General features: G+C 41.2%; 1 long non-coding RNA gene across 1 annotated transcript; it reads left to right on the forward strand.

Moving 5' to 3' along the window:
- The first annotated feature begins 2351 nt into the window (after nucleotides 1-2351).
- On the forward strand, nucleotides 2352-11580 carry LOC133476252 (uncharacterized). The gene is made up of 3 exons (XR_009788051.1): nucleotides 2352-2453; nucleotides 3554-4507; nucleotides 9780-11580. It is a non-coding gene; the product is annotated as an uncharacterized LOC133476252 (long non-coding RNA).
- Nucleotides 11581-22075: the final 10495 nt, after the last annotated feature.

A 22075-nucleotide genomic window follows, 5' to 3' on the forward strand; every position in this document is an offset into this window, starting at 1 on the left:
GTCGTCGAAATGCACAAGTGGAGTCACTGAATGGATCGATCGATTTTTGCCTACACCTTCTTTATTGTCACCTGTTTTCTCTCTTTGTGGAAGTCCGCTTCTCCTTTGACAATCGCGCCATGTTTTTATGGTTCATGTAAAATAACACAGTAACACAGTAGATCATTTTGCCTACATGCATAGATTTGCAAATTAAGCTCATTTCTGCTAATGTTTCATTGTGTGGAGTTAAAGCGTACTGCGACACGTCCACAGCGGGAAGTTTGGATTGCTTGAGAGAGGCAAAGTGACTTCCTGGCTCATGAAACAGCAATGTTGTCTCTGCAGCTCAAACTCATGTCTTGCTCTCAGTGGCGCATACATGAAGATTTTATCCGTTTTCCTCTAAAAAAAGGAAACAAACACGATGAACTGTACTGCTGCTCTTCCGACAATTGCCATTCAGGATAATTCGCCTCCCTCGGGAACCTGTGCTCGATTATCGCTGGAATCAAAGCGCTGTCCATTTAAATGTCAAAGGGAAGCTTCTTTTGCTTTACATGCTGATTATAATGAGTCATCCTCAACCAGAAGAACTCATCTTAGCATCCATTTAGCAAAGAGCAAACGCTCCGATATGAAAAGTAAAGTAACCCCTATGCCTTCTTGAGAAACAATTGCTTTGTGCCTGCATCGGAAGATGGCCAACAGGGACATCATTCAAATGGAGTCCTCCAAAGTGCTGGGCCTGCACATTACAAAGAGGTCTTGAACTGTATGAAATATTCAAGACTGAGGACCAGTAAAGGAAGTCTGCCACACAATCTCACCAACACTCAGCGAGCAGTGTGATTTTCCAAGAAATGCGTTTCATATCAGAGCGCATGGATAGAGAACACAACACTAATTCTGGGAAACAAACATTTTTTGCAGTTAAAACAGGTCCTCTATGTTAATTATAACCTCATATATATATATATATATATATTCTTTTTGTGTGCAAGGACACCTTGTTACTACTGTCTGTCCTCTCTCTCTTTCTGACGTTGTATGATCAGGTTGCTGTAAGACAAAGCAAAATGTCTCCGGCCATCCTGGTTGTATTTGAAGTGCCTCCTCGCATGCAAGTTTGGATTAAATTGTAGCTCTCTCTCGCGTCTACTAAAGGGTTAACCTTTTTCCTGTGACACACACACACACAAAAAAGATTATTGACGCACTGAAAAAGCTTTGAGCACAGGAAGTTAATTGAGACTTACACAGTCCAGTGTACACAACGTAATACAAGGTGAGTTGTTTTTCTTTTTGCCATTATAATGCTGGTTTGACTCGATAGCTGTAATTACACATCTGTGATGCAGTCGACCTCGTTACCACGGCGACGGCACATATTGCCTGCAGAGGAGAGGTGGCACCTGTAAGGCTGAAGTGTACAGTGTGTGTGTTTTTTTTTTTTTTAATGACAGTGTGGGTGTTCTTGAGCAAAAGCTGATTTGATTTGGAACGTTGACACAGAATGGAAAAAACTAAAGAACAATTTGACAAGAAGAGATCACAGCTTGCATGGGGAAAGCAACAAACAGACTTGGACAGAAAAGCCTTTCAAGCGGATTTAGTCAAAACACAACCTTTCTGTCTTCAATATATTATTTGGGGGGTGAAATAAAAATGTTTTTTTTTTTTTTTTTTATGTACTTTTGCACAATGAAGTAGATTCCACGTGTTGTGTAGCTTTTAAGTGACCAAAGAAGTGAATGGTGAACTTTCTGATGAACCTTTAATCATGGCCTGAAACACGAATCGAAATCAGATCGTTTTGTCGTACACAATGAACTGTACTGTACAACAACTATATATTACATTAACGTTTGGTGTATAACATGGGTATAACACAAAATTCATTTGCTCATGATCTGAATCAAATAGTTGGAGGCAAATGCCAATAATATTTGCTGTGTGGCCTCCAAGGACGTACTGTAATGTTGATTGTTTATGATCATATATGGTCAAATAAACAAAGCCTCGTTACACGATTTTCTAAGCTCATAAAACCTTGTGACAACTAAGTCAGTTGCTATTGAAATAAACATGACTGGCTAAAGGATTGAATGTATATTTCCAGACGAGACCTGGATGAGGATCCTTTTCTCATCATTGACTTGAAGTCAAATCTTACAGATGAATGCCTTTCGAATTGGTTGCGGCTTTGTTATACCCCAACCGGTGATGAACTTTCGGAGTCATTTTGGAAGTGAAATTAGAGAGTCACTCTGTGGAGATCTGAACAGCCAAAATACGGGACATATAACAATGACGAATATATATTTGCAATATCATAGCCAATTAAAATATTTCTTTTACATTTTTAGTGTGATTTTTTTTTTTTCATGAACCTCAGCGTACAGCGTCGGCACATCAGGGCTGTAACGTCACTTTCATCTTTATACACAATTGCAAGCTGTCATCTGGAAGAAGTGAGTGATATTTGTTTTTAATACACAAATACCTGTAGTTCATGTAGCATGTTACATTAAATGTGCTGCTTTTCCAGAAACTGCTTTTCTTGGATTTAACCATGGTTTACCTACTGGGGATTGCACATCGGCGCTTGTGACATACGTTGACCGACAACAAAGTAAAACGTTTTAGTTCAATGTTACAAGATCACTACAAGCTTCAACCTTATAATTGCATTAGAAAACCAAACTAACTCAAATAAAAACACATTTAACATAAATAGTCATTTGTATTCCAAAGTCACAAAGAGCCACATGCAGAAGGACGGAATTAAGAGCCACATGCAGCTCTGGAGCCACAGGTTGACGACCCCTGGTATGACACAAGAACAACCGGATTGAACCCGGGTCCTCAGAACTGTGAGGCTGACGCTCTAACCAGTCGGCCACCGTGGCGCCCTAATTAAACTAAATAGGAAAAATTGGAGAATGCTGAAAAAGACAAAAAAAAAATCAAAGAGCGCCCATGCGAGACGGCGGGAATAAAATGAAAAGAGATGAGGCTCACAGAAGTAGTGATGAAAAACACAGAGTGAAAACTCAGATCAGAGGTAATCAAGCATGAGGCAGCTGTGCAAAATTTACAGCCGTAATTTGAAATCTCACTGCTGCGGCATCGAGATGAAGAGGCAGGCACAGCAGATTGTCATTTAGTCAAGCGAGTCCGCTCTTGGTGGGTGTTTGTATTTCCTTTTTTCCAACATGTCTGTAGAGGCCTGCAGCATCTTGCATGCGCTGTGCACAAAGTAAACACCGGCGTTACCACGGCAGCCCTAACTGTACCTGAGCAGCCGGCCTCGGAGACGCACCGCTGTGAGGGATTGTTTTAATTTGGCAACAGAACATGGAAAGTGTCAACGGATCGACTCAAGATTTACAATTTCATATCACGATTATATGAGACCAAATGACCACATTAGCAGTATTATCACAATATTCCTAAAATGCTATTTATTTATTTGTTATTATCTGTATGCGTAAACCACTTCATGATATACCAACAATAATAATCCTTACTCACACAATGACAAGCATTCTTCTTCTTCTTTTCCCTTTAGGGGTCGCCACAGCGCGTCATCCTTTTCCATGGAAGCCTCCCATCTCCTGCATCCTCCTCTCCAACACCGACTGCCCTCACGTCTTCCCTCACGACGTCCATCCACCTTCTCTTTGGTCTTCCTCTCGCTCTCTTGCCTGGCAGCTCCATCCTCATCATCCTTCTACCAATATACTCACTACTTCTCCTCTGGGCGTGTCCAAACCATCCAAGTCTGCTCTCTCTAACTTTGTCTCCAAAACATCGAACCTTGGCTGACCCTCTGATGAGCTCATTTTTAATTTCATCCAACCTGGTCGCTCCGAGAGCGAAACCTCAATATCTTCCTTTGCTCTGCTTCCTGTCGTCTCTTCAGTGCCACGGTCTCTAATCCGCACATCATGGCTGGCCTCACCGCTCTTTTATAAACTTTGCCCTTCATCCGAGCAGACTCTTCTGTCACATAACACACCTGACACCTTCCTCCACCCGTTCCAACCTGCTTGCTATCTAGCACACTACTGGCACCAGTCAACACATTTCCATCTCTATCCTTAATCACCCTAACCTGCTGCACATCCTTCCCATCTCTATCCCTCTGTCTGGCCAGCATTTATAGATCCTTTTCTCCTTCTTTAGTGTCCAACCTGGCATACATGTCCTCATATGCCTCTTGTTTGGCCTTTGCCCTGTGTCGCATCGCAATGTATTCCTTTCAGCTCTCCTCGGTCCTCTCAGTGTCCCACTTCTTCTTAGCTAACCTTTTTCCTTGTATGATTTCCTGTACTGTGAGGTTCCACCACCAAGTCTCCTTCTCTCCTTTCCTGCCAGAAGATACACCAAGTACTCTCCTGCCTGCATCTCTGATCACCTTGGCTGCAGTGGTCCTGGAAGCTCCTCTCGTCCACCGAGAGCCTGTCTCACTTCTTCCCGAAAAGCTGCACAACACTCGTCCTGTCTCAGCTTCCACCACACGGTTTGTCTGCTCTGCCTTTGTCTTCCTAATCTTCCTCCCCACCACCAGAGTCATCTTCCACACCACCATCCTATGCTGTCTAGCCACACTCTCCCCTACCACAACCTTACAGTCGGTAACCTCCTTCAGATGACATCGCCTGCACAAGATGTAATCCACCTGCGTGCTTCTACCCCATAGGGCTGCATTAATGACAAGCATTCTAAGAAATCTAATTTAGTATATGACAGTATTTTTTTCCAACCCCGGCAACAAAATATGGCCGTCAGGTAGGTCGGAAACTTGGAATGAAGGCAGATGACGACAAAAGGCGATGGCGATGTGAAGCAAGATGACAGTTGTTCGATATCCATTTAAAAATGCTGTCATTCACAGCAACAACAACAAAAAAGTGGTTTTAAGATGAATACATTTCTAATCGGACACTGGAGTGCTCACAGCTCACATTCAATGTAAAGTAACCTTGAGAAGTTAAACCCCAACTCTCAGATTGAATACTTCCATAGAGGAGGTTGTGCTGCCATCACTGTTAATTTGTTCGAATTTTAAACAACCTCACCGATTCCCAGGAAACCGTGTGAGAAAGTGAGCCCCGAGAATCAACCCAATAGATTTTGGTGTATATCAGGATTACAGGTTTAAAATAGGTCAAATGTGACTCTCAGTCGGTAAATGATATAGGACATATTTTATACTGTAGGATTGTTTAAAAGATATTTAAGAGCTTCAACCAATTTGAATGTGACCACTGTGAAAAGTGGTGGTTCTGTGGAGAGAAGCTCGTGATGAGAAAGAAGTGATGGAGTGTCTGTCTTCAAAGCCATTTCGAGAAAAGAAACCTTGAGGAAGGAAAGTAAAGGCGAAGGAGAATGAAAAAAGTAGGAGAGCTGGATGGTATCGGAATGTTAACATGGGAGGAGGAGAGAATACTTTACAGCCGTTACGGCATGACTGTGCAGCTTTTACATCTTTGCACGTGTCACAATTGGCACAGCACACAGAATCCTCCCTAATAGCTTCGCGGCTAATATAGCACTATATACTGTATAGAGGAAATGGACAATGCTCGAAAACTGCCTATCCGCTTAGCGGCTAATGTACCACTATATACAAAAGACAGCAGTAGAATACTGCCTATTGGCTTAGCGGCTAATGTTGCACAAGACAATTGCGAAACAGACAGCGGTAGAACACTCTCTATTAGCTTAGCGGCTAATGTTGCACTAGACAATAGCGAAACAGACAGAGGTAGAACACTGTCTATTAGCTTAGCGGCGAAACAGACAATGGCAGGTATCCTCATACTATCTTACAGGCTCACACTTTGTAGCGCTACATTAAGAGACACAGACTAGTCGGTTCCTCTCAACTAGTTTAGCGGATAATGTCGCCGTATAGGCTACATGCGAAAGGGATTGGGCTAGATTATTCCCAGTGTTAATTCTATACTTGCTGAGCGGCTAATGTAGGACTACTGGAGAGCCCTTCCTACAAGTTTAGCGACTAATGAAACATTATACTATATATAAAAGAAACAGACAGTGGTAGATATCTCAACTAGCTAAGCAGTTAATGTACCACTAAATATAATAGAATGTTGACTGTCGTTCTGCCCACACTGTTATCTCGGTCGCATAACTTCCAGTCGGGAGGTGCATGGGTACTTTGGGTGACATTTGAAGCCTTTGCTAGATATGACGATGGTCGCTCAAGCGTGACAATGAAAACATATCTAATGAAGCATAGTGGCTAATGTGGCACAATATTTAAGAGAAACAGACTGTGATAGCTATCTCTAAAAAAAAAAAAATATATATATATATATATATATAAGGATAAATTACTACTCACCAGCTTTGTGGCTATTGTGGCACTGTAGATACTACACACACAAAGGAATATTTGACTTTTGGGTGAAATTTCAGGATAAACCTAAAACCCACAATAACCTTTTCAGGTGACCTTAATTTGGCCTTCTCAACTTTTAAGTGGACATGTTCAACTGTTCAATGTTACAATTTGTTTTGCACAATTTGGCAATCTCTCACAAGGAGCTGAAAGGCAAAATTACCAACAGGTGTTTGAGACATAAATCGACTCATACATTTACTGGCTAAATTCGAATTGGTATTCGTATTGGTAAAAAAAAAAAAAAAAAGTGAATTTGTGAAACATGGACCGCTAATAGGCAGGGGTGCACTGTATTTTAAATCAAATGTCAGGTTACATGATTCACAAGGTAAAAAGTCAAAATTCAGCCCTCCACACAAACCACAATGCTTCTGGCGACCTAAGCATTGGTGGAATAGTCATAGCAAATACTAAAAATAGTCCAACTTTGTGAGCTGCTGTGACAGTGTCACCTTGGCTTGGCTCAAGTAAAGTCATTTGAGCGGAAAAACATCTCCGAAACGTTGCAGGATTTAAACGCTCATTAAGTACTTGCAACAATAATTGATACATGAGCATGTCGTTTGTGGACAATGAGCCTCGAATGAATGAGTGAATGAATGTTCACGAGAAGGGTAGTCATCAAAGAAATTTTACAACAACCAAACAGGCACAAATACATTTGGCCCTGACAGCACTTGGGTTTTTGGACAAAAACTAAACAAGCTGAAATAGCATGAGTTCGCCACCGAAATGTCATAATTTCGCATGTATAGTGCGCATTTCTTTCCCCCTAAAAATGGTCAAAAGTCAATAGTGCGCATTATACATAGGTATAGGGGAAAAAAATACTTCATGATAATACTTCATGTTTTGATCATATGGGTAGAAGCAAAATCATGCATTGTAAAAATGCATTATACATAGAAGGGTTTTCCAGAATTCTGAGGTCAACATTGGGGGAACGTATTATACATGGGTGTGCATTATACACGAGAAATTACGGTATGCCACAAAAATGTTTCAGGACAAGAGTTCAGTTGGGCGCGTCAAATTTCGCTACATATAGTTGGCTATTGGCTTACTATTATTACTTATTATTGTGTATTTTCTAATTGTAATGTAATGTAATTCCCAGGCATCGTAATAATTTAACTCATAATTTTGTCAAAATACCCCAAGAAAGAAATCCTATTTTAAGCCTTGCTCAACTGAACTTGTTTTGATGCAAATATTGCCCCCAAATTGTGGGGCCAATGACTACTTGGGGCAGAGTAGTGCTTGGTTAATTGTTGAGCCCCGAGTCTAAAAAAGCAAGTGCGAAATGCAAAGTGCACACAAGCCCCCTATACAACAAGTGCTTCATGCACCAAGCCACCTAATTACACTCGTCAAATAGTGTGTGGGGACAGCACGACAGCCAGCGGAGTGGTTACCACGTTTGCCTCACAGTGTTCAGTCGAATCTCGATCGGCTTGAGCCTTCCTGTGAGGCATTTCAAAGTTCTATGTTTTCGCTGGGTACTCCAGCTTCCTGTCGTTCTAAAAACAAGCATGTTAGGATAATTGAAGACTCTACATGGTCCATAGGAGGGAATGAGGGTGAATGCTTGATTGATTGATTGATCGATCGATTGACTGCTCAATTGTCTCTATATGTACCCTGCGACTGGCTGGTGACCAGGCCAAGGTGTACCCTGGCTCTCACCTCAAGTGAGTTGGGACACGCTTCAGCTCACTCATAGCGACAGGTGAATATGGATGGAATTAGTGTGCAGATCCATGTAGTACGTGGCGCATGCAGCAAACGCATTGACACACTGATGCTTCAAAGATCAGATCGAGTTGATGGACGAGCAGGTATGCCACAGACACAACTACAGAAGTACCTTGACTAACGAGTTTAATTTATTCCGTGAGCAAGCGCGTAACTCTGTCTACTCGTATTTCAAATAAATTTTCCCCGTTGAAAGGAAAAAATGAATTGAAATGCCATTAGTCTGTTCCGAAACCCAAAACAACCACCAGTATATTTTTGTTACATGTATTTCATACAGAAAAATAGCACTGTATTGTGTAGCAGCTGGAAAGACGAGCAGTCCCTCCAGTCCCGATCAGCACAAAACCAGCAATCATCCAGGATCGACGGACACCAAACAACCAAGCTCTTCCCTCACTATACATCCTCTTAATGACTCGACTCACTTCACAGAGCACTTCAAAGCCAGGATACAGAGCAGTTCACTTCACAGTTGAGAGGGTGAAGATTTGAAGATTGGGAATTTGTCTCGGGCCAAAGTCATGTAATGCTCCATAATCCACAGATAGCAGCTCAGGAATGCTCAGATTGTCGTTTCCTTCATCCATGATGCACAGAGAGCAGGACACGGAAACTCACCTTTCGTTGTCTTTGTAGCAGAATCCCCGACATCCACGGGGACAGATAAACGAACGTTCTAAGGTCAAACGCAGAAGGCCGAGTACTCAGCCACAGGAACAGGCAAACGCGATGAGGCACTCTCGGCCCAGGGCAGAAAGCCGAGGGGAGGCACAGGGTTGTGTTGTAGTGTCTTGCTAGAATGACAGTCAAACGCTGACAATGATTGCATCACCAACAAAACCTTAGATAGTGGCGTGTAGGTGACTGTGGCTGAAAGACTGAAATTGGCTGGCTGTCACAGGACACTGGTTTGCTGACAGACTGTCCGTCATACTAAAAAGTAATAAATGGTTTGCTGGGCATAAGGAAGACCATTCTTGGGCTTCTCTGAAGAGAACAGAGCTGGAGTCTTAATAGAAAAGGCGAGAGAGATCAGATCCAAATATGGTCAAAAGTTTCCAAGTGAGCCCTTGTTTGACTTCTTGTTAATGTTCTGGTGGTACTGTTGGACCCTCTGTTCCCACAAGGACAGCGTGTCACGTTAATGACCTGGTATCAAGACCATGTCACTTAATCACCTCGCTGCAACGCCATTTTATTTTCTCTCTTCTGCTTTGTCACTCCGTGGAAGAGACTAATTGATCCTACGAGACAGGAGGAGGAGGAGGGAGGTTGTGTCTCGGGATCCAATGAACAATGTAGGGTGGAGGGGAAGGGCTGCTGATAAAAGGCGGGGCAGAGAAAGAACAGGATGCAAACTGGGCTCGGGATAATGCAACTGCAATACTATCTCATTTCCCCACACAAAAGCAACATGACTACTTTGTAAATGAAAGTCAGACAGCCGGAGGATGCCCCTCACGCGCTGGCACCGCCTGCTTGAGATAATGGCCGCGTGCACATTGCTTCTGTAGACAAAAGATTGACTCAGAAGAAAGAAGAAGTGTAGGGCTGGTGAAAAGTAACATCCATGCATGTATCCTTCTTTGCATTATTTTCACAGGAATGGAGAAAAAATGCTTTGAACAAGCATCCACATCGAAGCTGGATCCAGAACCTCATGGTCTTAACATGCTGGAAGATAGGAAGACCAAACTAGAGGCCACGTTTCCACCAACAAGTACACTTTGGTTGCGTTTCCAATGACAAAGTTCGCAAAACGTTCTAAATGACTCCATCGTGATGTGACAATTAGGAAGCAACCTGAAGATCGCGCTTTTGCTGGACACAAACAACAACAACTAGTTGTCTTGAGTGTTTGGTCTAACGTGCCTCAGTCACTCACCACAATAGAAATGACAGTAACTCTATTTCTCAGTTTTCTATCGCAGTGTTATTAGCCTACCCGGTAAGCAAACAGCTAGCTTCTTTCTTACAAAATACAAAGACGGCTACTCGTCTTTGTATTTTCCATCAGTCTGGGTTCCCGTGAAGCCACTCACAGATCAGTCTTGGTACTATGACAGCGTGGTCGGGACCACTTCAGAATGTTTGTAAACAATAGGCACCGGGATACTTCGTGGTGGTGACTGAACGATACAATCCAAAAGAGAGTCAAATCAAAAAGTAGCCTTGACACTGCTAACCGCCGTGTGCCAACTGTAAAAACAAGTAAAGAGGATTTTTTTTCTAGGAAATACTGTACAAGACATAGACCCCTCCATATACAGCTTGCCAGGCTTAAATCCACTGCATTATTTTCCACTATCGATACAATCGATTGATGACCTTGGAAAACTATTCAAATGGATATATTTACATCTGGCTAACTGGCCAAGCACAGATCGTTCCAGTTGGATCATAGGAATATAAATCGATACGCCGATATATTCAATGAATTGTTACACCACTAATATATATGTATATGTTTTATCTCCTTTAAAGAAAGTGGATATTGTAATAGTTGTACAGAGAACTTCTGAAGGGACAAACTCGCAAGCAAACTTCCCTTTTCGGGTTTGAGGAAGACATTTTCTCACAGGTATGTACTGTATCACATGTTTGGTTATGTTTTCTTTGAGGAATTTATTGAAACATAATCGCTCGCCTGCTAATAGGCTATAGCAGGCGATCCATTTCAGCATCAAAAGAGGACATCTGTGCCATTAATCCAACCAACAGAAAAGTCAACAAATTACTTTGTCTGAATTTTCAATGATGGCCAGCATTCAGTCTTAAATCCATTTTTAACATCATCCTTTTGACTGAAACGTCACCCATTCGAACACGGAGCTATTCCAGGCAGCTCGGTGGAAACATGAGCCAGGGTATATCGTTTGTGGATTTAATGTACATCCTAAATGCATTTTGAAATAGGTTGAAGAGGAAGGATTTAACAAATTCTATGAGAAAAAGAGGTCAGCTACATTTCAAGGAGGAGAGAACGCCCCCCGCCCCTCGCTTTCCTTCAGTAGCTGTGGCCTTGTCACATATGGTTATGCTTATTGGATATATGGGCGACGGGGGTGCAGGAGTCACTGCACCAGCATGCCTCCGAACATCACCACCACTGGGCTACAATAAGAATACTGCACTGAATCATATTTTCACAGTTCACTTCTGTGCATGGGTGATGCGCGGTGAATGAATGGAAGATGAGCGCAGGGAAGCGGATGGGCTGCACACAGCTACATCTCTCTTTGTGATGTGGGACTTGTGTTTCTTGCGCTAACTCTGCTTGAGAATCACGCTCTGGTGGAAAGTCGCGGACAAACTAAATGTTAATATCATGGATTTAATGTTGAAATGGACATTATGCAGTTGAAAAGATTTGTTTTTTTTTTGCGTCTCAGTAACGATGCATGCAGTCACGCACACAGTTGATTTGAATGAAGTTTTCAACTTTCTGAAACATAAACAACATTTGTCATTCTGGACTTTGCATGTGATTCCTGATTGGTGATAGATACCAGGGGTGGGCGAAATATGGAGCGGGGGCCACATACCCGCTCCGCCCACTGAGCATTTACATTTTTAAATTAAAAACAACAGTTCTGTAATATTTGTTGCATTCATTTAGCTGCTTTTTCCCAAGATTGTTTAATTCAAATGTATGTATTCATTTTTCTCATTAAATAATTGGTTAAATGGTTTGTTAAAATATTACTAAAATGTTAAAATTGCATTCAACATTTTTGTATTTATTCAATTAAATAAAATTCATTATAGTTAACTTCATTATAAAAATAGAATATTAGAATGAATATATTTATATATATACCATTTTACAAGGATTTATTTGAATTCATTTATGTCAAATGATTGCTTAATTGATTGATAGTAAATTAAATAGAACAATTTTAGTAAAATAAAAGACACGTTTTTTCAAGTTTGTATTTATTTGATTAAATAATTGAGTTAATCATTGTTAATCTATCCATAAAAATTACAAAGACTATTGTATTATTAAAATGTGTTATATATACACACATTTAACTTAATTACATTTCAAAACATTTTAATTTCATTTGAACCTTTTCCTTTTTCTCCATAATCTACGAATGACTTGGCCCATCGTCACGTTTTAAAAATCAAATGTGGCCACTCATGATATCGACAAATACAAAAATGTGGATTGAGGCCCCAACATTGGAGTTGCCACATGCATTTGAATTTGGCCCAAACGATGTTGACGATTTGTATGTACAGATGGGTCAGTCTATAAGCTACAAAGCTATTTGGAATCATCAGCGTTTGCTAAGTTTTCTCCCAGTCGCACCTTCCCCCAATTTAACCTCAGCCCATTCACCCTCGCTGCCTCTTTCACACCCTAATCGGCGAGACTTAACAGAAAAATCCATTTCCAGCACCCAGCGGAGGCACCAACTGCTTCACCACTGTGTCTGATTGATGACACGCGGGCGCCATCTCACAGCCTACTGCTTTTTATCGCAGCCTCAGACTTGGTCACGGTTTAGTGCTTTTGTTTTTGTTTTTTTTATGACAAATAACAGGAGATGTAATAGCTATACACCCCCGGTGCGTAAATCTGGGCATCGATGGACGACCTGAGACAACTGGAAGACAGGCCCGCATCACTTAGCCTTACTTACTTAGCCTGAAGCATCGGGCTTAAGGCGCTTAAGTGTTCGGTAGAGTCAGCAGAATCCAAAGTGATCGCTTGTGATTCACTTTGGCTACTAGTTTGTGCTATAACCTAATAGTTCACTTTTTTGTTAGTTTGTTTTTTTGTTTACATACATCCGTGCTTCCATCTTGCTTGTGAGCAATGCCATGGAGGCTGATGACATTCGTGGAGTGCATAGTCTTCTTGCTCACATATATAATGCACAGAAATTGCATCACTGTGTCAGGCAGAATATCAAACATTCAAAATGTTCTCGGACTAGCTAAAAGCAGAGCATGCCTCAAATATGGCACATTTTAGAAGAGGACAGAGTTGATTATTCATACTAATGCTGGTTTGTAAGGACCAGCCAATGTCAAAATACAAATTATTAACTGGCATGAAGCTGGAAAAGGTCAGAAAAGTTTACAAAAAGTTTTAATATTCATCAGTCCACTTTAAGAAAGATTGTCTCCAAATAGAGAACCTTCAGAAGAAATCTCTAGCACATACTAACATCTCTGTTGACAATTCTACGACAAATAAATATTAAACCAGAATGAATGTAATTGGAGGACACCAAAGAGGAAGGTACTGGTGGGGTTTGGGGCTGCTTTGCTACTGCAGGGCTTGAACGCTTTGCTATCATCAATGGAAAAATGAATTTATCAAGACATTCTGTAGGAAAACTCAAGACCATCTGACTGCTAACTGAAGTTTAAAAGAAGATGGGTGCAAAAGGACAATGACCCAAAGGAAAGAAAATCAACAACTGGGCTTCAACAGAAGAAAACACTTTCATGATTGGCCCAGACATCCCAAGAAAATTGCTGAAATGAAACTGGAATGGACCAATGGTCTGATCCGCAATTACAGAAAACGTTTGGTTGAAGTTATTTCTCCCAAAGGAGGCTGAGCTAGATTGTTGTGTTGTGTTTAATAAAAAAGAGGAACCAATTATTTGCGTGGTATTAGTTAAGGAAAACTGTCTATTGTTGACTTAAATAAAGATCTTAACACATTTTATGACCAATTTATGCAGAAATCCAGGTAATTCCAAAGGGTTCACATCCATTTTCTTACAACTGCATGAGTGTGCCTAGTTTGTGGGAGCTGATTTCTATGCAAAATTATTCAAAATTGGTGCCTAAAAATAAAATGGCACAGTTGCACTTTTGGATTACTGTAATTTTCATGTGTTTTGATTAAACAATGCTTTATGGCTATAAATGAGGGTTGTCTTCATCAAGGGTTCGTGCAGGGGAGAGGTTGTGACAACTTTCTGGTTTAAGAATGACATGGGTTACAAAGTTTGGTAAATGCTGTTCTAAGTACATTTAATATTATGCTATACGTCTTTAGTACTGCATTGAAACTACAACTGCACATACAGCGGATGAAATAAGTATTTAACACCTCACCATTTTTCTCACTAAATATACTTCCAAAAGTGCTATTAACCTGAACATTTCACCAGATGTTGGGAACGACCCAAGTAACCCATACATACAAAGAATGTATTACAAATAAGCTCAGAAATTAAGTTGTGCGGAAACATGTGAAATCACACAGGGAAAAATGATTAAACACGCCAACTGGTATTTATTTAATACTTTGTACAAAAGCCTTGGTTTGCAATGAGAGCTTCAAGACGCCTCCTGTATGGAGAAACTAGTTGGATGCATTCATCCACACTAGCAGTCTTTGAATTCTGAAGGTTCCGTGGGCTTCTTTTATGGACCTTGAGTTTCAGTTCTTTCCATATATGTTCGATTGGATTCAAGTCAGGTGATCATTATCCTGATAAAATTGTCCACCCTGGTTTCATTTTCATCATCCTCGTAGATGTCACCGGATTTTTGTCAAGAATGTCTCGGTACATTTGCCACTTCATTCCTCCTTCAATATTGTGACGTTTACCAGTACCATTTGCCGGTAAGCAGCCCCACACCATCGTGTTCCCACCTCCGAACTTCACTGTTGGTATGGTGTTTTCAGGGTGATGTGCAGTGCCATTTCTCCTCCAAACGTGGTGTGCAGTATGGCATCCAAAGAGTTCAATTTTGCTCTCATCCGACCAGATTTTATTCTCCCAGTATTTAACTGGCTTATCCAAATGTTCATCAAATTTTAAATGAGCTTTGACCTGTTTTCTTTTCCAGCAATGGGGTCTTGCGTGATGAGCATGCATACAGGCCATGGCGGTAGAGTGCATTACTCACGGTTTTCCTTGTGACAACAGTACCTGGTAATTCTAGGTCTTTTTGAAGCTCTCCACAGGTGTTCCTTGGTTCTTGGACAACTGATTATTCTTTGCACTCGTCTGTCAGAAATCTTGCGAGGAGCAACTGATTGATGCAAATTTATGGTGGTATGATTGGCTTTCCACTTACGTACTATGGCCCCAACCGTGCTCACTGGTTCGAACATCCAGAAGCTTAGATATGCGCCTGTAACCAATGCCCTCGTTATGTTTTGCAACAATTAGTTTGCGATTGTCTTGAGACAGCTCTCCGCACTTACTCATCATGGGATGTGTCTCGACTCACACCTTGGCAACGAGACCTTTTTGTAGGCCATCAGTTAGGACTGAAACAGCTGATATTCATTTGCACTGACACAGGGCTGGATTGCTGTTTGATTATTGATACATTTTAGGTGTTGTCTTGGCTTTCCTTTTTGCACCACCCTTCATGTGTTCAATACTTTTTCCCTGTGTCATTTCACATTTTTGCACACAATATCATTTCTGATTTTATTTGTTCTCCTTTCTTTGTATGTATGAATTACTTGGGTTGTTCCCAACATCTGGTGAACTTTTCAGGTCAATTTTCAGGTCACCTTTGGAAGTCTATTTAGTGAGCAAAATGGTGACGTGTTAAATTCTTATTTCAGCCGCTGTACGATGCCAACGTGCTACTTTACCCGGTGCTGCTTCCCCAACAAGCGGCTTTCATAAAGTTGACCCCATAACTGCCACCTAACGCTGATAGCAAGGCAAGCATTAGGTCACTAGGTCACTCTATAAGGCTTTTGGCTTGAGGACTGAAGCATTGCGAGCTCAAGACCCACTATAGGGAAATTAGGACTGGTTGCTGAAGTGAGGCCTTTAGTTGCCCTCAAGTGACAGATGGCCCGACGATCCAGATGTGGACACTTTGCCATCATGACATCCCACAGTATAAATTGAAGCTCCCTCCTGGGTTCAGTAAAATAAGGGTTACAGTCAGAAATGAAATAACTATGAAGCCTCTTATTGTAGTCATTTTATCAGTCATGTGACTCAACGGTGGTTAAAAATCTGGCTTGCGAACAATGGGCTCCCGGCTTGATTGTTCCAAAGTAATAATCTACAGGGTGTTACAAAACCTTTGACATTTCATTGTCCAATAACAGTCAATTCCCGCTCAAATGAAAAACTAACAGTTTGTTTTACTGCTTCTTTTTGTCCTTCAGATGAAGAACGATTAGCAATGAAAAGGCATTTTGTGTTTGGCAGGTGCTAAACCGCTGACTTCACGTGTGTCGTGTCACAGGTGGTGCGTACATTGAACATTTGTGAAGCTTTGTGAAATTCCATACCCATTTGATGATGTTGTAAATAACTTTCATTATTGAACATGAGGTGTCTTTAATTTTGTTTGCCTAATTCTAGGACAGGGCGGCACGGTGACCGACTGGTTAGCACATCCGCCTCACAGTTCTGAGGACCGGGGTTCAAATCCCGGCCCCGCCTGTGTGGAGTTTGCATGTTCTCCCCGTGCCTGAGTGTTTTTTTTTTGGGGTACTCTGGTTTCCTCCCACATCCCAGAAACATGCATGGTAGGTTGATTGAAGACTCTAAATTGGCCGTAGGTGTGAATGTGAGTGCGAATGGTTATTTGTTAATATGTGCCCTGCGATTGGCTGGCGACCAGTTCAGGGTGTACCCCGCCTCTCGCCCGAAGATAGCTGGGATAGGCTCCACTATGCCCGCAACACTAGTGAGGATAAGCGGTAAAGAAAATGGATGGATGGATAGTCCTAGGACATGTAGCTACTGAGATATCAGGATTTTCAATTATGTCATTGTTTGTTAGCAGGCTACTTGCTCGTTCAGAGACAAATAGTCGGGTGATACCATTTCAATTCGGAGCGGAAGGACGGAAAAATTGATGCCATAGTGACTCCAAATGGTGATTAACATTTCTGTTCTGCACCTACGTACAGTATATCCAGATCATCACTCACCAAAATGTAAAAGTTTCACTCTTGCCCCATGTGCCACTTGCTCTTAAATCTGATGAATGGCCGCTCCCAAAGGACTGAGCAAAGATGGACAACACAATGAACTTCTTGCCAATCATCATTCTAATCAATCATAGTGTGATTGTGAAGAGCGCATTGAGTGGGAATTCGTCCCATGCCAGCCGGTAAGCTACGTGAAACACATGATGCTAAACAGCTTTGGTCATGAAAAGGTTAAGCCGTGAAGGCTCTTCAGACAGTGAAATATCGCCACAGAGTTTTCGGATCCAATTTCTACTCTTTGGCTCCTTATCCTGTGTGGGAAAATGAGTCGAGTCGCTTAATACATCTCTGCAATCCAATAAGTGTGCGATGCATTCCAAATGACAATGCGGCGAGTCCCTGCAACGACATCAGGTACGCTTTGAAAATCTTCATCTTTATTCAGAGCACTTAGTCAAAGTGCACAAGCTCTAAACCACACGCATGCTTGAGAACAGACTCACACCTGAGCTGTCACACACAATTCAAAACCAAACAGAACCGCGGAGTGGATCAGCTGAGGCGGATACAATGTTAAGGTAGCATTTGGTGGAACTTTGGAATAGTACTTTCAGTCACTCACTGCAAAAACAGTATTAGTCCAGTGTGAATATGTGGATGACTCAAAAGCTCCAAGGGCTCCTGGCTAAAGAAGACCTTTACCGACCTACCTAGCACCACTTAGGGTGTCCACTGGGCTAACACGTGATGATGGAAGAAAAGGTTGAATTCCATCAGCATGGCTGCACACAAGACACCTTAAATCATGGTTTGTTTCTTGTGCTCTGCTTCCTGTTGAGTCAAACTGAGCATAAGAATGCTAAGGCAGGCTACAACTATGGGTAGCATGGTGCCGACGGACAGGTGGCAAAAAAGACGGAGAAAGTTGAGGAATGCTCATCAAACACGTGTTTGGAACATCCCACAGGTGAACAGGCTCATTGGGAACAGGTGGGTGCCATGATTGGGTAGAAAAGGAGCTTCCCTGAATTGCTCAGTCATTCACAAGCAAATATGGCGCGAGGTTCACCTCTTTGTGAACAAGTGCGGGAGAAAATAGTCCAACAGTTTAAGGACAATGTTCCTCAACGTACAATTGCAATGAATTGAGGGATTTCATCATCTACGGTCCATAATATCATCAAAAGGTTCAGAGAATCTGGAGAAATCACGACATGTCAGCGGCAAGGCTGAAAACCAACAATGAATGCTCGTGACCTTCGATCACTTAGGCGAGCATCAAAAATCGACATCAATGTGTAAAGGATATCATCACATGAGCTCAGGAACACTTCAGAAAACCAATGTCAGTAAATGCGGTTCGGGGCTACGTCCGTAAGTGCAATTTGAAACTCTACTATGCAAAGCAAAAGCCATTTATCAACAACACCCAGAAACGCCGCCGGCTTCTCTGGGCCCGAGGTCATCTAAGATGGACTGACGCAAAGTGGAAAAGTGTGCTGTGGTCCGACGAGTCCACATTTCAAATTGTTTATGGAAATTGTGGACGTCGTGTCCTCCGGGCCAAAGAGGCAAAGAACCATCCGGACTGTTATGGACGTAAAGTTCAAAAGCCAGCATCTGTGATGGTATGAGGCTTTGTTTATGCCAATGGCATGGGTAACTCACACATCTGTGAAGGCATCATTAATGCTGAAAGGTACATACAGGTTTTGGAGAAACTTATGCTGCCATCCAAGCAACGTCTTTTTCACGGACGCCCCTGCTTATTTCAGCAAGACAATGCCAAACCACATTCATGTTTCAAGACAATGCCAAACCACATTCTGAACGTGTCAAAGTTAATGATTATTTGCTAAAAACAATCAAGTTCATCAGTTTGAACATTAAATATCTTGTCTTTGTAGTGTATTGAATTAAATATAGGTGTACAAATCATTGTATTCTGTTTGTATTTATCTTTAACACGTCACAACTTCATTGGAATTGATTGATGAGTTAATTATTTCTCACAATAATGATCAACAATGATTTTATCAACATGAAACACTATATATATGTATATAAATAAATACATTTCTGCAAGTGTTTACATTTTTAAATGATCACATCTACAACATTCCTAGAAAATCACAATGTCCCATAACTGGTAAGCTCTCATGGTGGTAGTGTCAGTGCTAATGCTAAGAATTGTAACAGGTCCCAAGGCCTCCTTTTCCTGAGCTGTTTAGCAGCCAAAGTTGACTATTTAAAGCTATTTAAAGGCTCGTAATTGCGAGATAGAAATTATTATGTCATTATTAGTGTTTTTAATATCCAATGAAACACTTTGCACAAACTTGTTTCATAACTATTTTTTAGGACTATGTATTATGGCCATTTCAAAAAATTTAGTTTTAATTAGTTTCACATCGTTGCAGTCAGGCTGAAACCTTGTGTGACCAAATATGGTCAGTTTAATATTTCTTTCACACATCGACATTATTGGTCTGTCTCGGCATCGTCCTGTTATTTTTACGCATTATTAACCAATTTCAAATGTTGAAAATAGCTTGCGAGCGAATCTATTAATTCTATTGAATGCCTATCTATCTGAAAAGTGTTGGAAAACTCTGCCTCTTCCCTCAATCTGCAGGGCCGTGTTAAATAGTTAAGTCAGATACCTTTGAGTTGTTTTGTTAAAAATGGTTCGCTGTAATGCGTCGGTGGAGAAGGAACTGGTCAGCCATGAAGGTAAGTGCATGCAGCTTAATTTCTGCCTATTAAACTGCTTAAAGTTTGATACATTGATTGATGTGTTGCATCACTCATGGCTCTAAGACCTTTGAGAAAGAGTTTTGGAGGATGACGTACCCACAGTTGTTGGCTTTTGTGAAGCACTAAAGACTTTTTATCTTGTCAGGGGGTCGGCATGAGTGCAGACTGATGTGGACTGCTGGCAACGTGAGAAACCTTTATTTGATTTCTAGCGATTGAACATGATCTTGGGGCAGCGTTGTGTTATTGTTGGTGCGCAATGGTGTATGATAGCAATATAAGGTATAATAACCTGATGATGCCATGATAGTAGTGAGGTGGTTTGGGGTTACGGTAAACCCATGTCAAAATTTGCCAATTCTGGAACACCACCTCATTATTACATACACACAAGAAATTGATGGATACCTAGTTTTGAAATCAGAAGTCAAGGATAATAGTTTGTTCAACTATTGTTCAAGTTATCATAAAAAGTTAATGCTTGCAATGTCTCAACGCTACTATTTATTGAATTTGAGCAATAATCATGAAAGTTGACACATGATTTGCTTTCGCGGGCCACATGAAATGACTTGGCGGGCCAGATTTGGCCCCTGGGCCTTGAGTTTGACACCTGTGCTGTAGACAGTACTGCATATTATTCCTTACTCTTGATTTACACCCAGGCTCACAGGATTGCAGCTAATGTTTTGTACCTATATTCTAACACAGAAATTCAACAGATGTCCAAGTATTTGATCAAAGCTTTTCTGATGTAGATGTTGCAAAGGATACTAACAGGCAGGGAAACAAAGCGCGCGCAAAAGCATCCTTAGAGAACAGCGGCTCTCCGGTGGCCTAAAACCGCTGTCAGCTTCATCGATACAGGCTTTCCAGCGCAATGAACAAAGACAGCTGGACTGCTGGCTGAAGCATGGTGCTCTTTAACAACGCCACAGCCGGCGGTGAATTCGGTCTTTCTGCTTAGACGCGAGAGATGTGCGGTGGGAATGTTTGGGTGAGGTGGTCTGGGGTGTTGTTGTCGCAGCTTTTGTGAACAACTTTGAAAGTAGTATTTAAATGCTATTTTCTCTTGCAGCTCTACACTTTCACACCTGATTTATGCCTCTTTAGAAGAGCAATACATTTTCATGACATCTTAATTAAATCCGATGTGCAGGCCTCAAGCTGAAACAAAAAGGCCTGCACTCTTGTCTTATTTTGCCTGTGATCCCTGAGGTGAAAATGAATTGTGCTTTCCCTTCACTAGTTGGATTCCCTGTTTTTATTTTAAGTTCATTCGTTGTCTGCGGTAGGACCCTACAGTGACAGTATTCTAGAATGCCTGAGAAACGTGTGACAAATAAAGTACATGTACACTAAACTGACTAAGAAATTTGGTCAGTCATGACAGTGATCGTGGAATTCAACCACAGTTCTGGTTACTATTCCCAAACTATGAGCCTCTGGATTTTCGGGAATTTCAGCACAGATCGTTGCGCAGAAGAAAATCAAAGCAAACGTTTGTTGTTAGCATTAGCCTTCTGGCAGCTATATTGTCGTCTTAGTTTTGAGCGGTAAATTAAAAGGAAGTCATTTCAAAGAGGCCATTGCATCCTTCAGTTTTTTTTTGTATGTGGCCCTTAGAAGAAACATTTCACTCTGTGACCGCACCTGTAATTCAAAACACTAGTATCTCAAATCATCTTTCACCACTTATATGAATGGAGATGCCATTCATCTGAAAAACCCAACAAAATGTTAGTTTTTGAAAAATAAAAATAGCACTATTATATTTTACTTTCTTAAAATAATACCAATGAAGTACAATGTAAATAAACAATTTAATTCATTAAGTCATGATGAATTTATTGCGGCTCCTTCTTGTGTGTGTGTCTTGGCCACCGGGGGGCAGTAAAATAAAGTCACGCAGACACAAAAGAAGAATAGTTTCATAACTACTAAGTCAACCAGTCAGCTTCTGTATTAAGTTTTTCATTGAAGATAAGGAAAATGCCTGTGAATATTGTTATACTGTCTGTCAATATGTGTTGTTGCACCGCTTGTTTTCAAATAGTCATTGCTTATCCTGATGGGTTATAACACCGCAACTATCAATGCCATTTGTTAGGCCGTCTCTGGTGTTTTGCACTGTGTGTTATCATTAAGCTAGTGGAAAATGTTGCCTGGTTGTTTTAAATAGAAAATGTGTAATTCACTTTGTTTGATGTTTCGTATGACAGTAAACTTCAGTGACATTGGACAGC

The sequence above is a fragment of the Phyllopteryx taeniolatus genome, chromosome 1 (genome assembly GCF_024500385.1).
Source record: "Phyllopteryx taeniolatus isolate TA_2022b chromosome 1, UOR_Ptae_1.2, whole genome shotgun sequence".
Classification (NCBI taxonomy): domain Eukaryota; kingdom Metazoa; phylum Chordata; class Actinopteri; order Syngnathiformes; family Syngnathidae; genus Phyllopteryx; species Phyllopteryx taeniolatus.